The 13,798-nt window shown below is 41.6% G+C and overlaps 1 protein-coding gene across 3 annotated transcripts in view; it reads left to right on the forward strand.

The window, feature by feature from the left end:
- Positions 1–13,798, forward strand: part of LOC134900183 (putative nuclease HARBI1) — a 38,672-nt gene that overhangs the window by 19,969 nt on the left and 4,905 nt on the right. For all 3 annotated transcript variants that reach the window (XR_010173737.1, XR_010173731.1, XR_010173725.1), the window contains one exon: positions 13,119–13,547. The gene's annotated coding sequence lies outside the window, so the exon portion shown is untranslated. The remainder of the gene's footprint in view (positions 1–13,118; positions 13,548–13,798) is intronic.

Here is a 13,798-nt window from a genome sequence, read left to right on the forward strand (position 1 = left end):
GACTGACACTAAATTGAAAAAGGTGTAAGGAATGGCCATCATTGGTTTGTTGATTCTCCAAGAATCATTGTAATTATACTGTTCATTACACACAGAATTAATTATAACAGAAGGGGCATTACTTATAACTTTGAATATTCTGTGTGGGGACCAAAGAAAATTAGAAGAAAAAAAAACCCTTAACACAATCTGACTGAAATGAATTAACACTCTCCTTTTTCTCTACTCCCACACCTACAATATACAGTACTGGACAGATCTGGGGACCAACCTGCAGTGCATCTCTTATACCCCATTCACACCGCACAAAAAACCTGGTATTGACCCAGTATATTTCTGGGTTGACGCGGGTCGCTGTGTGGTGTGAAAGGGGTAACTGATGAATTCCCTGATCACCTGACCTGGTATTTCATCCCGGGAATAAAGAAAGGTTATTACCGGGTCAGATGCAGTGTGAACGGGAACCATTCATAGCATAGACTGAGGCGGCGTGGAGATCATATCATTTCCCAGAGCCGCCTCCTCACCTGCCCCGATGCAGACTCTGCCCTAGCCCGCAATGGCAAACCAACGGACCTGTTTCCAAATCCTGGGTGCGACCTGGCATTGCAATGTGAAAACGGCATTAGTAAACACTTAGGGGTATATTTACTAAGCTCCCGATTTTGACCGATTTTGCGTTTTTTCTTCTAAGTGTCATCTCGGTAATTTACTAAACTCAAATCTCGGCAGTGATGAGGGCATTTCGTATTTTTATTACGGCTGTGTAGTAAAAATACAAAAGAATACACCATCGGTCAAACGCGGCTGTTTAGATATAGAACTCAGTCATTTACTAAGCATTCGTATTTGAAATCTCTTCCGTGAAAATGCATGTGCGGCCGTGAAAAAATACTAATCGTACAAAAAGCCTAAAAAAAAGTAGACCTGCTTTTGAGAAGCGTGTTTACATGTGTTGCCAATTCTACATTACTCACACCTGACTTTTTGGGCCTTTTAAAGGGGCCCAAACACATTTTTCTCCTCTCTCACTCTGAAATGGCTGCTACCGTGTGTAGTACTGCTTTCTTGTTTGCTGGGGGATACCTGACAGTGCTCCATGAGGCTACAATAAACCAAGTCCAGGAAAATGAACATGGTCAGCAGGTTGTACAGGTTCCGCGTAGGCTGGGCATGCCTGTTTTTTTTTGTGGTCGTTTACACTTTAACAAATTGTCTGATGACCAGGTTATACAGATGGTCCGACTAAATGTAAATAACCTTTTCCGTCTGTATGACCTTGTAAACTGAACCTAGACCCTGAGCCAGCACGCTCTCGCTCTGGCTCAGGCTTGCACAAACTCCTGGCTGTGTTGCACTTTATGGCTACTGGCAGCTTCCAGTCTGTGACTGGCTATGTCATTATTATCTCACAGGCCACCTTTTATAAATATTTAATTCAGGTGATTTAAAATATACATACACGTCTATGTCTAAGTGGTTTTTCTGTAATGTCATATAACACAGTATTGTATTGATTACAGGTCATGACACTCACCCTAATTTAGGAATGTCCACTCAGGTTTTGGATGTCTTGGGTGGCCACATAGATGCCTCTCTCTGCTTCCCTACCCAGAAGTCGCAGTGGCATGCAGTCAGGGTACCTTTCTGTGAGCTTGCGGCCATGCCCAATGTGCTGGGTGCCATAGATTACACACACGTTGAGCTGAGGCCACCTAGGGGCAGGCAATATATTTAGACCAATACACATCTGGGCCTAGACACTAATGTACAGGTGGTTTCTGTAGCAAATTAAACAAGACACATATTCCGTGTGAGCAATTTATTACAACAAAGGCATTTTTGCCACAACAAATCAACATATTATAAATTTTGAAAAAATATTAGCTGCAGGCCAGATTATTATTTTTTATGGTGTGTGCTGGGTGCCGAGGATTGTGCTGCCTCGTTGCTCCTGGTTCTACTGGAGCGTCTAACTGGGGATTGAACTGGGGTCTGGTTTGGTGTAGTTGTCCCCGAGCTAGAGCTGACTTGGTGTGATGCCAAAACATTAATGCTTTGGCTGAGTATATTGAGGCTGGCAGTGAGTTGCGTATTAGCTGCAGTGTGGCTAGCTATTATTCGGGACATGTTGTCATTGATAATTTGGTTGTGTTGGATGATCTGAATTAGGGATTGTTGTTGGCGCTGTTGTTCATCCATGATGCGTACGAGATTTGCTTGCATTTGGCAGTTGTCTGCCCTCATTTGTTCCATTGAATTGGCTATTCTTCCCACTTGAACGATAAGTCTGCCTGAGTTTCGAGCCAGTCTAGGCAGATGATGGGGCAGATTTGCCAGGTATTGGCTGTGGGTGTTAAGGCACGCATAGTTTTGTGCCTGTTGTTTGGCCCAACCGCTCCAAAACTCAGGGCCTATTGGTGTCTGGGCTGGTGTTGTGCTCAATTGGGGGCTGTGGGATGTTTGGGGTGGCTGGGGTCTGTCCTGCGGCGTGGTTGTCTGGGTATCATCTATGGGTTGCAGGTGAAGAGTGTATGTATCCTGCTGGTCACTTTCCTGCTGGGCATCCTCGGGCATGATGGCTGGTTCTGTATAGGGTTGAAGACAGCCAGTATTTAGTAACTTTTTAGCATTGGTCTTACTATAGCTTTACGTCAACATGCATTACTTCTTAAATATTCATTTTTGAATTGATAAATAGATTGTGGCATAAACTTAACTATGTTGTTCACCTTTTTGTATAAATATGTTGCTTCTAACCTTCACTACTCAGTTGTAAAAAGTTTGTTGGAATTGTTGGACTCTGAGCCATAATTAATGTGCGACCACGAAGAACTCGAACAAATACAAATTACTACATTTACATATTGGGTATGAAGCTTTCTTTGGAACAACACACACAATACAATAAATGTGTTTACCAATACACTCATACATTGTTCAAGGCAGTCAGTGGTCTGCCCAAAACGTTATTAAAAATTTTGCTAGAAAATGTAACCATTAACAATGGGTGAAAAAGTCTTATGGTGGCCTAAGTTTAGACCTGGTGATGTTGGCCCTGCATAAAAATTGGATGAGACTTAACATTTATGTTGGTGTTTTTCAAAAATATTCAAAATATACATATTTGTTGCTATGGCCAACATGACATCTGACAATTAACCATCTAAAAAAACCTTACCACCATGTGCTTGCTGTTGGTGATTATTACAAGGATGACTGTTCAGTTGTTTTTTATTTTTGCTGTGCACAAACAGTGGGGCAGATGTATAAACCTGGAGAAGGCATAAGGAAGTGATAAACCAGTGATATGTGCAAGGTGATAAAGGCACAAGGCAAACAGGTCCAATATGTAAATTAACAGTTAAGATGTTTTTTTGCTGCTGCCTTTATCACCTTGCACATCTCACTGGTTTTTCACTTCCTTATGCCTTCTCCAGGTTAATACATCTACCCCACTGTTATCCTTCCTTACAGGCAATTGTTATGTTTACTCACCAGACAACTGAGGGGATTGTGGATCCTCACTTTGTGGGCTGGACAAAATAGCTAGTGGTGGCAGGGCCGACACTGCGGAGATGCGCCGTTGGGGTGGTGATGCTGGTGCTGGAGCCTCAAGACGGCGTCTCTTGGGTGGCCTCGTTGCCACAGTAACCGAGCCCTGTGATGGGCGCCTTAGTGGAGGGGCGTTTGCAGAAGAAGAACCTATGTGATAAGATAAACATTAACATTTTGTTTTTCTATGTGTTTGCAGAATATATGTTTACAGTAAAATCTTACCTGCATTGCCACCATCTGCATCTCTTGGCAGTGTGGGATGTGGCGTGGCTGTGCTGCTTCTCTGGCGTACTGTAGAAATATGAAGATTGTCCTTATGAACATACTTTGTTTAAGAATCTGTTTATGCAAATTCATTATTGTGATGTAAACATATGTTGAACCTGATGAGAAGTAAACTAAACGATGCTTATGCATTTCTGCCGGACTTAATTGGCTGTGTATACTTTAAATAATAAACAATTTGACAAAACAATACATACACAAAGGGACATCACATAATGCACAATATTATAATACTTAAAACCCAAACGTCGTAGCTTGACACAACCACAATATTGCACGCTAAGTGACCAATTTTTAATGCTAACAAGAAAACACTACCCACAAATATGTGGCCAACATTGAAAACATCAAATCCAAATTTTCATGCTAAATCACATCAACAACACAAATTTCAACCCAGAACAACACACAATAAACATAAGTCCATTGAAATTAAAATAAATAAATAAATAAATAAACATTAATCACACTTCTTTAAAATACACCAACAAAGATTTACTTTTGAAATAAGACACCAGAAAAAGGCCAAGGCAACCAGAAAATTATACAATACAAAGGATTAAAACATAAATAATTGAGATTAAGACTACATCAGGCCAGGACAACCTGTGGCTCTCCAGATGTAGCGAAACTACACATACCAGCATGCCCTGCCACAGTTTTAGCATTCTCTAATAGCAAAACTGTGGCAAGTCATGATGGGACTTGTAGTTTCACAACAGGTGGAGAGCCACAGGTTGGCCAGGCCTGCAATACATCCCAAACACATTATAAGAATGAACCCGAACCAACTTACAATCACAATTAGCTAGAAGACATTTCAGACAACTAAGGACAAAGCACAGATGTTAAAATTAAAAAAAAATGAAACAAAAAAACCTCACCATCCTGCCTTGGCCGATCCGAATCCCGGACATGAGTCACACCAACCACTTCTGGCGGAATGAGAGTGCGCACAGGCTCCTCCCAATCCCGATAAGACACTCGGAAGGGGTGTCCACCCCCGGTTTTCCGGGCTGATTTAGCCTCCTTCGACATCTTAGCCTTGACACGGCGCTTGATGTCTTAAAATCGCTTACGACACGTGTCCTTGGTCCGCCTCACCACACCCTCACTATTAACAGCCACAACGACCTTCCCCCACAGAACAGTCTTCCGGCGTGACGACACATTTGCAGCATCATGGCCAAACAACTGTCGATGATACCTCATCAGCTCCCGCACCAATGCCATATTCTCAGCGTAGCTGAATTTAACATTGCGGCCCGTCTTTGTAGTGGTGCGTGGCTGCGGAGCCACAGCACCATCACTGTCACTATTACTGGAGGCCGCAGCAGCAACCTCCCCCTCCTCCTCACTAACCTCCTCCACCTCACTCACCTCCTCCCTCTTACTCACCTCCTCCACCTCACTCACCTCCTCCACCTCACTCACCTCCTCCCTCTCACTCACCTCCTCCCTCTCACTCACCTCCTCCCTCTCACTCACCTCCTCCACCACACTCACCTCTGACTGGGACATAATCAGGACAAACAACAAATAACACTGAGAAAAAAAAAACAGTAAACACACTCCTCCACTACCACTACACACCACACACCAAACACACACACACACATACATACACACACACACACAATGCCAATAGACTTTAAATAAAAAACAATGACAAAAAACTAGACAGGCTTTTAAATAACTACACAACAAGTATGACAAGACTACTTACACACACAGTACAAAACTCAACAATCGAAAATAACCTCCTCAAATCCTCCACAAACTCCAAACTACTCACCAACTCCTAACACACCTTCCTCTCACCTCTCCACTAGCTAAACCCACGAGGTGAGGACGGTTTGGGGTGTTTTTATAGTAATGAGCACAGACACTCCTCCATCACGAATCAAACCAATCACGGATGAGTGACAAAAATGAAACTTAGAAAAAAAACGCGTCCAGGAACGGATAGACCCTGCCGTAACCGAAATGTGACGCTGTCGAAAAAAAAAACATAACACGGCCGCAAATCCGCTAAATCGGCCGCATTCTACCTTACAAAACCACGAATGACATCGACATCGGAAAACACGAAAAATACAAATACGACAGCTTAGTAAATGAGGCGTAAAAAATTCAAAAAGTTGCAAATTCACACATTCGATGTCATTCGTGATGAATCTCACTCCAAATCGGTACAAATACGAATTTTAGTAAATATACCCCTTAGACTTGCAATTTGAAACAGACTGAAACAATGTAATAACCTGAGGTAATTTCAGAAGTATAATTGTTGAAAGAGTGTAGCAATTGAATGTGTTTTGATGGGTACACACCAGCTTAGATTATAAAGCCGATGACCGATATACTATATCATCCTGACCATCTCTGAGTGTGTACAACCATACATGTCACCTGTGCTACATGGCAAATCTACTTCTGCCAATTATAGCATTAACGCTACCCTTTCTTAATTAGATAGACCAGCAGGCACATTGAGCATGACTACATCTGTATCTGTATGATAAATAGTGTGCACAATATAGAAGGTGGCAATTTTGTTCCGACCTTTGGAGAAGTTCTCTGTATGCTGAGCTATACATCAGAATTATTATCTATACAATTACTCATGGTTTTTAACATTGTTTAAATAATTGTGTTTAATTTTTAATGTGTATAACTACTAGCTTGTTTTTCTAGATAGTAATTAGTGATGTGCACCGGACATTTTTCGGGTTTTGTGTTTTGGTTTTGGATTCGGTTCCGCGGCCGTGTTTTGGATTCGGACGCGTTTTGGCAAAACCTCACCGAAATTTTTTTGTCGGATTCGGGTGTGTTTTGGATTCGGGTGTTTTTTACAAAAAAACCCTAAAAAACAGCTTAAATCATAGAATTTGGGGGTCATTTTGATCACATAGTTTTATTAACCTCAATAACCATAATTTCCACTCATTTCCAGTCTATTCTGAACACCTCACACCTCACAATATTATTTTTAGTCCTAAAATTTGCTCCGAGGTCGCTGGATGGCTAAGCTAAGCGACACAAGTGGCCGACACAAACACCTGGCCCATCTAGGAGTGGCACTGCAGTGTCAGGCAGGATGGCACTTCAAAATAATAGTCCCCAAACAGCACATGATGCAAAGAAAAAAAAGAGGTGCACCAAGGTCGCTGTGTGACTAAGCTAAGCGACACAAGTGGCCGACACAAACACCTGGCCCATCTAGGAGTGGCAATGCAGTGTCAGGCAGGATGGCACTTCAAAAAAATAGTCCCCAAACAGCACATGATGCAAAGAAAAAAAGAGGCGCACCAAGGTCGCTGTGTGACTAAGCTAAGCGACATAAGTGGCCGACACAAACACCTGGCCCATCTAGGAGTGGCACTGCAGTGTCAGACAGGATGGCACTTCAAAAAAATTGTCCCCAAACAGCACATGATGCAAAGAAAAAAAGAGGAACACCACAGGTATAGAATGTAGATGGATAGTATACTTAATGACGACACAGAGGTAGGTACAGCAGTGGCCTTCCGTACTGCTATATATAGTATACTGGTGGTCACTGTGTCAGCAAACTGCAAAACTAAAATGCACCACAGGTATAGAATGTAGATGGATAGTATACTTAATGACGACACAGAGGTAGGTACAGCAATGGCCTTCCGTACCGTACTGCTATTATATATAGTATACTGGTGGTCACTGTGTCAGCAAACTGCAAAACTAAAATGCACCACAGGTATAGAATGTAGATGGATAGTATACTTAATGACGACACAGAGGTAGGTACAGCAGTGGCCTTCCGTACTGCTATATATAGTATACTGGTGGTCACTGTGTCAGCAAACTGCAAAACTAAAATACACCACAGGTATAGAATGTAGATGGATAGTATACTTAATGATGACACAGAGGTAGGTACAGCAGTGGCCTTCCATACTGCTATATATAGTATACTGGTGGTCACTGTGTCAGCAAACTGCAAAACTAAAATGCACCACAGGTATAGAATGTAAATGGATAGTATACTTAATGACGACACAGAGGTAGGTACAGCAGTGGCCTTCCGTACCGTACTGCTATTATATATAGTATACTGGTGGTCACTGTGTCAGCAAACTGCAAAACTAAAATGCACCACAGGTATAGAATGTAGATGGATAGTATACTTAATGACGACACAGAGGTAGGTACAGCAGTGGCCTTCCGTACTGCTATATATAGTACAGGTTGAGTATCCCATATCCAAATATTCCGAAATACGGACTTTTTTGAGTGAGAGTGAGATAGTAAAACCTTTGTTTTTTGATGGCTCAATTTACACAAACTTTGTTTAATACACAAAGTTATTAATAATATTGTATTAAATGACCTTCAGGCTGTGTGTATAAGGTGTATATGAAACATAAATGAATTGTGTGAATGTAGACACACTGTGTTTAATGCACAAAGTTATAAAAAATATTGGCTAAAATGACCTTCAGGCTGTGTGTATAAGGTGCATATGAAACATAAATGCATTCTGTGCTTAGACTTAGGTCCCATCACCATGATATCTCTTTATGGTATCTATTTATTCCAAAATACGGAAAAATCCGATATCCAAAATACCTCTGGTCCCAAGCATTTTGGATAAGGGATACTCAACCTGTATACTGGTGGTCACTGTGTCAGCAAACTGCAAAACTAAAATGCACCACAGGTATAGAATGTAGATGGATAGTATACTTAATGACGACACAGAGGTAGGTACAGCAGTGGCCTTCCGTACCGTACTGCTATTATATATAGTATACTGGTGGTCACTGTGTCAGCAAACTGCAAAACTAAAATGCACCACAGGTATAGAATGTAGATGGATAGTATACTTAATGACGACACAGAGGTAGGTACAGCAGTGGCCTACTGTACTGTAATGCTATATATTATATACTGGAGGTCACTGGTCAGCAAAACTCTGCACTGTACTCCTCCTATATAATATTATACTGGTGGTCCCCAGTCCCCACAATAAAGCAGCACACTGAGCACAGATATGGAGTGTTTTTCAGGCAGACAACGTATACTGGTGGTCACTGTCAGCAAAACTCTGCACTGTACTCCTGCTATATAATACAGCTGCTCCCCAGTCCCCACAATTAAGCAGTGTGAGCACAGATATATGCAGCACACTGAGCATAGATATGGAGCGTTTTTTTCAGGCAGAGAACGGATAACTGGTGGTCACTGATCAGCAAAACTCTGCACTGTACTCCTCCTATATTATACAGCTGCTCCCCAGCCCTCCCCACAATTAAGCAATAGCGCACAGCACAATCAAGTTCAACAATAACGGAGAGGATGCCAGCCACGTCCTCTCCCTAACATTTCCAATGCACGAGTGAAAATGGCGGCGACGCGCAGCTGCTTATATAGAATCCGAATCTCGCGAGAATCCAACAGCGGGATGATGACGTTCGGGCGCGCTCTGGTTACCCGAGCCATACGGGAGAATCCGAGTATGGCTCGGACCCGTGTAAAAAGGGTGAAGTTCGGGGGGGTTCGGTTTCCGAGAAACCGAACCCGCTCATCACTAATAGTAATAAACATATTAATGATTAAAACTTTGTAGTTCATTTGGAATCGAGTGCGTAGCCAAAATGTTCCTTTGTGTTTTATTTGTTTCTTCATAAGCTCTTACAATATTTTTTTTTTTTTTACTATTGCTCTAATAAAACTATATTAAACACTTATTCCTGTTTTAATTACCCTTTCTCCACACTTCCTTATTATGGAATAAGTTTGGTTGAAAGAATAAACCTGAATATTGAAGATGAGTTACAAGTATCATAATTTACATTCTTATTTGAGGATTTTGAACCTACATTATTTTTAAATTGTTTATATAGGCCCTCATTCCGAGTTGGTCGCTAAGAGTCATCGCAACGCAAATGTACGAAATGTAAGTTTCTGCGCATGCGCAAATGCGTGATTACGCATGCGCGAGTACATACGTACGACAACTGTGCAAAATTACTCAGAAAAAAAAAAGCCGTAACTGGCAAACGAAAACGAGGAGTGGCGTGGGCGTGGCGGAGGCGAGACTTCGCAATGCTCCGACATGGGCATGAAAGTGGGCGTACAGTGTGGGAGTATGCAACTTGCAATGGGCGTGTTTTTCGCAAATAAACATTGTCGCTGTTAAAACTAACATAGGAAACCGTAGCAACATTCACGCAGCAGCAGAGTAGGTCTGCAGTTACTCTACATTAGCGAAGTACTGGTACAAGTGTGTATGCAGTAATTAGCAGTTAATTGGAGAGCACATTCATCTGATGTCCAATTACTTGTTAATTAATGAGCAGATGAAAGTTACCAACCAGCAATTGTCTGAACACACATTACATGTTTATTCTACTCACATATTAATCTCACACACTGTCAAATAAGGTTGTTATTTTGGTTCACGTAGGTGTGTAAGCATTTTGTTTAAATGCTTTAATGTGTGTTAGACTACTAAATACAAACAAGTGAAATTATTATTTAAAGGTAGTGAAATCTGCTACATTGTTAAAAATTTCCCAACACCCACATAATGCAGCATACACTATTATTTAGTCTTAAAAGTCACAATAATATATGATTATAATATCTGTCAATGTTTTAAATGATGTCCTGTTGACCATAGATATTTTATTAATTTGTCGTGTCTGTTTACTTAATATGGACATTAAAGTGTGGTGCAAAGCATACCTGTTTTTTTTTTTTTTATTTAAGGAGAAATTGCAGATTGGTCTACAAGTGTCTATATGTTGACCTAATCTTTCTGGAACTAAGATTTACCTAATGCATTACCTTGAAGAAACTGCACAAATTTTAATTTTTTAAATTTTATTTCTGTAATAATATTACACAACATTTAAACAACATGGCTCCACGTGAGTCTCACAGGCAGAGATGGACCAAGCAGCAAGCAGATGGCACTGACAATAATTATATAGCAGAACTCAGTACTCTGCAAATTTCTGCTTCTGTCAAAAGTATATTTTCAAAGCATAAATTAAACATATAACACACCCTGCCACACACAAATTTTATACCAAATGAGAAAGAATTAGGATCCACCACACAAACACAACAATACACAGCACACTAGTAAGAGGAAGATGGCTCTGGTGTTTCTTATTAAAAACTCACAGGCTACAATTCCTCCAAACAGAAAAAAGACATTTCACTAAGAGGGAGTTATCCATTCTGGCCACACAAGCCAACTCCAAAATAACATAGAGGCAACAACAAAAACATGGGTGCTGCCCATCTGGAGAGACATCACTTTCTTCTTTTTCTCCCCGCCTGAGGCTGATCTTCTTTGCTTGGTCTGCGGAGTGACCTTCGTTGGGCCTGCCCAGTGGCCTGTTCTTCCTGGGCAGGGGCAGGGGAGGGAGCCGATGTGGTTGGCTCTCTGCCACTGTGGGCAAGGGAGACAGCGATGGCCTGGAGCCCTTGCAAGATGTTATTTGCAAGGCTTTGGTTTGAGGAGGCAAGTTGTTCTTGGCCCTGCCTGATCTCTGCCAGACTTTGGCAGAGTTGAGCAACACCTTGCTCAACACAGGTTTGGAGCTCAGTGAGCCGGACAGCTATCTGGCTTACCTCCCGGATGACCCCGTCTTGAAACGTATTTAGGCTCTCACCATACCTAGCAATTTCAAGCAGGATCTCCGGGATAGCAGAGGGTTGGGTGGGGGGGCCAGTAGGAACCTGCAGAGGTGGGTTTTGTTGGCCCACACTGCCAGACCCACTAGGTCCCTCCACCTCAGCCTCAACCACATAACCGTCCTGTGACTCAACCTGATCACCACCCTGTGCTGTGTTTTGTTGCAAGCAAATAGAAGAATGTGTGTGGAAAAAGACGGAAACAAAATTAGTTTAAGATTATAAATACAGTTCAAATTACAGACAAAAAAATGTTTAAAATTACCTTCCAAGTCATGTCCCGTCAGAATCTCAGGCAGGTCCGTGTCCATATGAGACACCCCTTGGCCCTCCTCATAACTGACACAGGCCATCGCCATCTCCTCCAAGTCAGTAAACTCCACAGCGACAGGTGCCCCCCCCCTGTAGCCCTTGAGGCATTCCACTCCGCAACCCTCTTTGCCTTCAGGCGGGATTTGAAGTCGGCCCACCTACATATGTATTGTGAAAGAGGGACAAAGTTGAGTATTATTATTGTTCGAAGTAAATATATAGCACACATGTTCTGCTTGTGTTTGCTAGACATAACATCACATGTAACTACATTTTTTGGACAACTTAGCACAGAAAAAGGATTGTCAAGATGCACTTACCGTCGTCTCACTTCCTGCGATGTTCTGACGACAGAGCCAACTTCATTCACAGATTTTGTGATGTCTCTCCAGATGCGTTCTTTTGAAGCAGCCCCCATGTTTTTTGGCCCTCTATGTATTTTGGCCATGGCCTGCGTGACCAAGACACGCAACTCCCTCTTAGTGAATGCAGGCTGTTTTTTTTTTCGTCTGGAGGTAGCCTGTGAGGTTTCTTCTTGTTGGTCATCACCATCTTCCTCCTCACTAGCAGCTTCTGTCTGTTGTGTTTGTGTGGCTAAAGCCAATTCTCCCTCAGTTTGGTCACTATGTGTGTGTGGCAGGGTATCCCCACTCAATTGTTGTGGTTCAGAAGCAGACATTTGCAGAGTACTAGGTCCTGCCTCAACATCCGCAGAGGCGTATTCCAACATGCGCCTTTGGCACTCTAGGCGTTTTTGCTGCAATGCCATCTGCTGCTCTGCAATGCGGTCTATCTCTGCTGCGATTTGCTCACGAGAAGCCATGTTTGTGATGACGTCTGTACGCCGAGGTGTGTGCGCTTATATACCTACGTGCGAATCGTTAATTCACACAGGTGTACACTGTTATTCTGGTTAATGATTGCACTGCTTATTTAAGGGCCTACTTTGCACGCTGTGAGTGTAGGTAGTTTGGAGTTTCACTTGAGTTTGTTGGCTTGTGCGTGAAGGTGCTAGAGGAATTTGCAGAGTGAGTAATTGTCAAGCATACCTTTGTCCTTTCGTTTGCGTTTTGAATATAGACAGTGATGCATTTTTTTGGCGTTTTTTCGTTTGTGCGTATTCTGGAAATCGTCTTGTTAATTTTTTGATGTAAAAGTGTTTTTTAAATGTTTTTTTTTTTTTTTTTTAAATACATATATATTTGGCAAGTCCATTTGTGAAAATAAACCTGGGCTTCTTTGTTTTGACTGTCATTTGTGTTCTCTTGTAGGTGCTTTGTTTTGGGTGACATAACCCTTGGATTTGTTGATTTATTTGTGTGCTAGAGAACACAAAGACTTTCTTTATTTTTGAGCAGGTAAGTGCCCTTGGCCTGTGTTTGTGCTTGTTTGTTTTAATGGTCTGTATGCTGTTTTTGACTGTCATTTGTGTTCTCTTGTAGGTGCTTTGTTTTGGGTGACATAACCCTTGGATTTGTTGATTTATTTGTGTGCTAGAGAACACAAAGACTTTCTTTATTTTTGAGCAGGTAAGTGCCCTTGGCCTGTGTTTGTGCTTGTTTGTTTTAATGGTCTGTATGCTGTTTTTGACTGTCATTTGTGTTCTCTTGTAGGTGCTTTGTTTTGGGTGACATAACCCTTGGATTTGTTGATTTATTTGTGTGCTAGAGAACACAAAGACTTTCTTTATTTTTGAGCAGGTAAGTGCCCTTGGCCTGTGTTGGTGCCTGTTTGTGTTTGTTCAAAGTGTTGTGTTTATGTTTGTTTTCCATTTGGGAAATACATTTTTTTTTTGGTTACCAGGATTGATCTGCAAAGTAGTGTTTTTCTTTCCTGGACTAGCTACTAAATGTCTTTTTTTAAAAATTTGTTTTCTTTATATTTTGTATAATTTTTTTTTTTTTTTTTTGGTGTTTGTGATGTGTTTGATGCTCTGAAATGTTGTAAGTAA

The sequence above is a fragment of the Pseudophryne corroboree genome, chromosome 1 (assembly GCF_028390025.1).
Source record: "Pseudophryne corroboree isolate aPseCor3 chromosome 1, aPseCor3.hap2, whole genome shotgun sequence".
Taxonomy (NCBI): Eukaryota; Metazoa; Chordata; class Amphibia; order Anura; family Myobatrachidae; genus Pseudophryne; species Pseudophryne corroboree.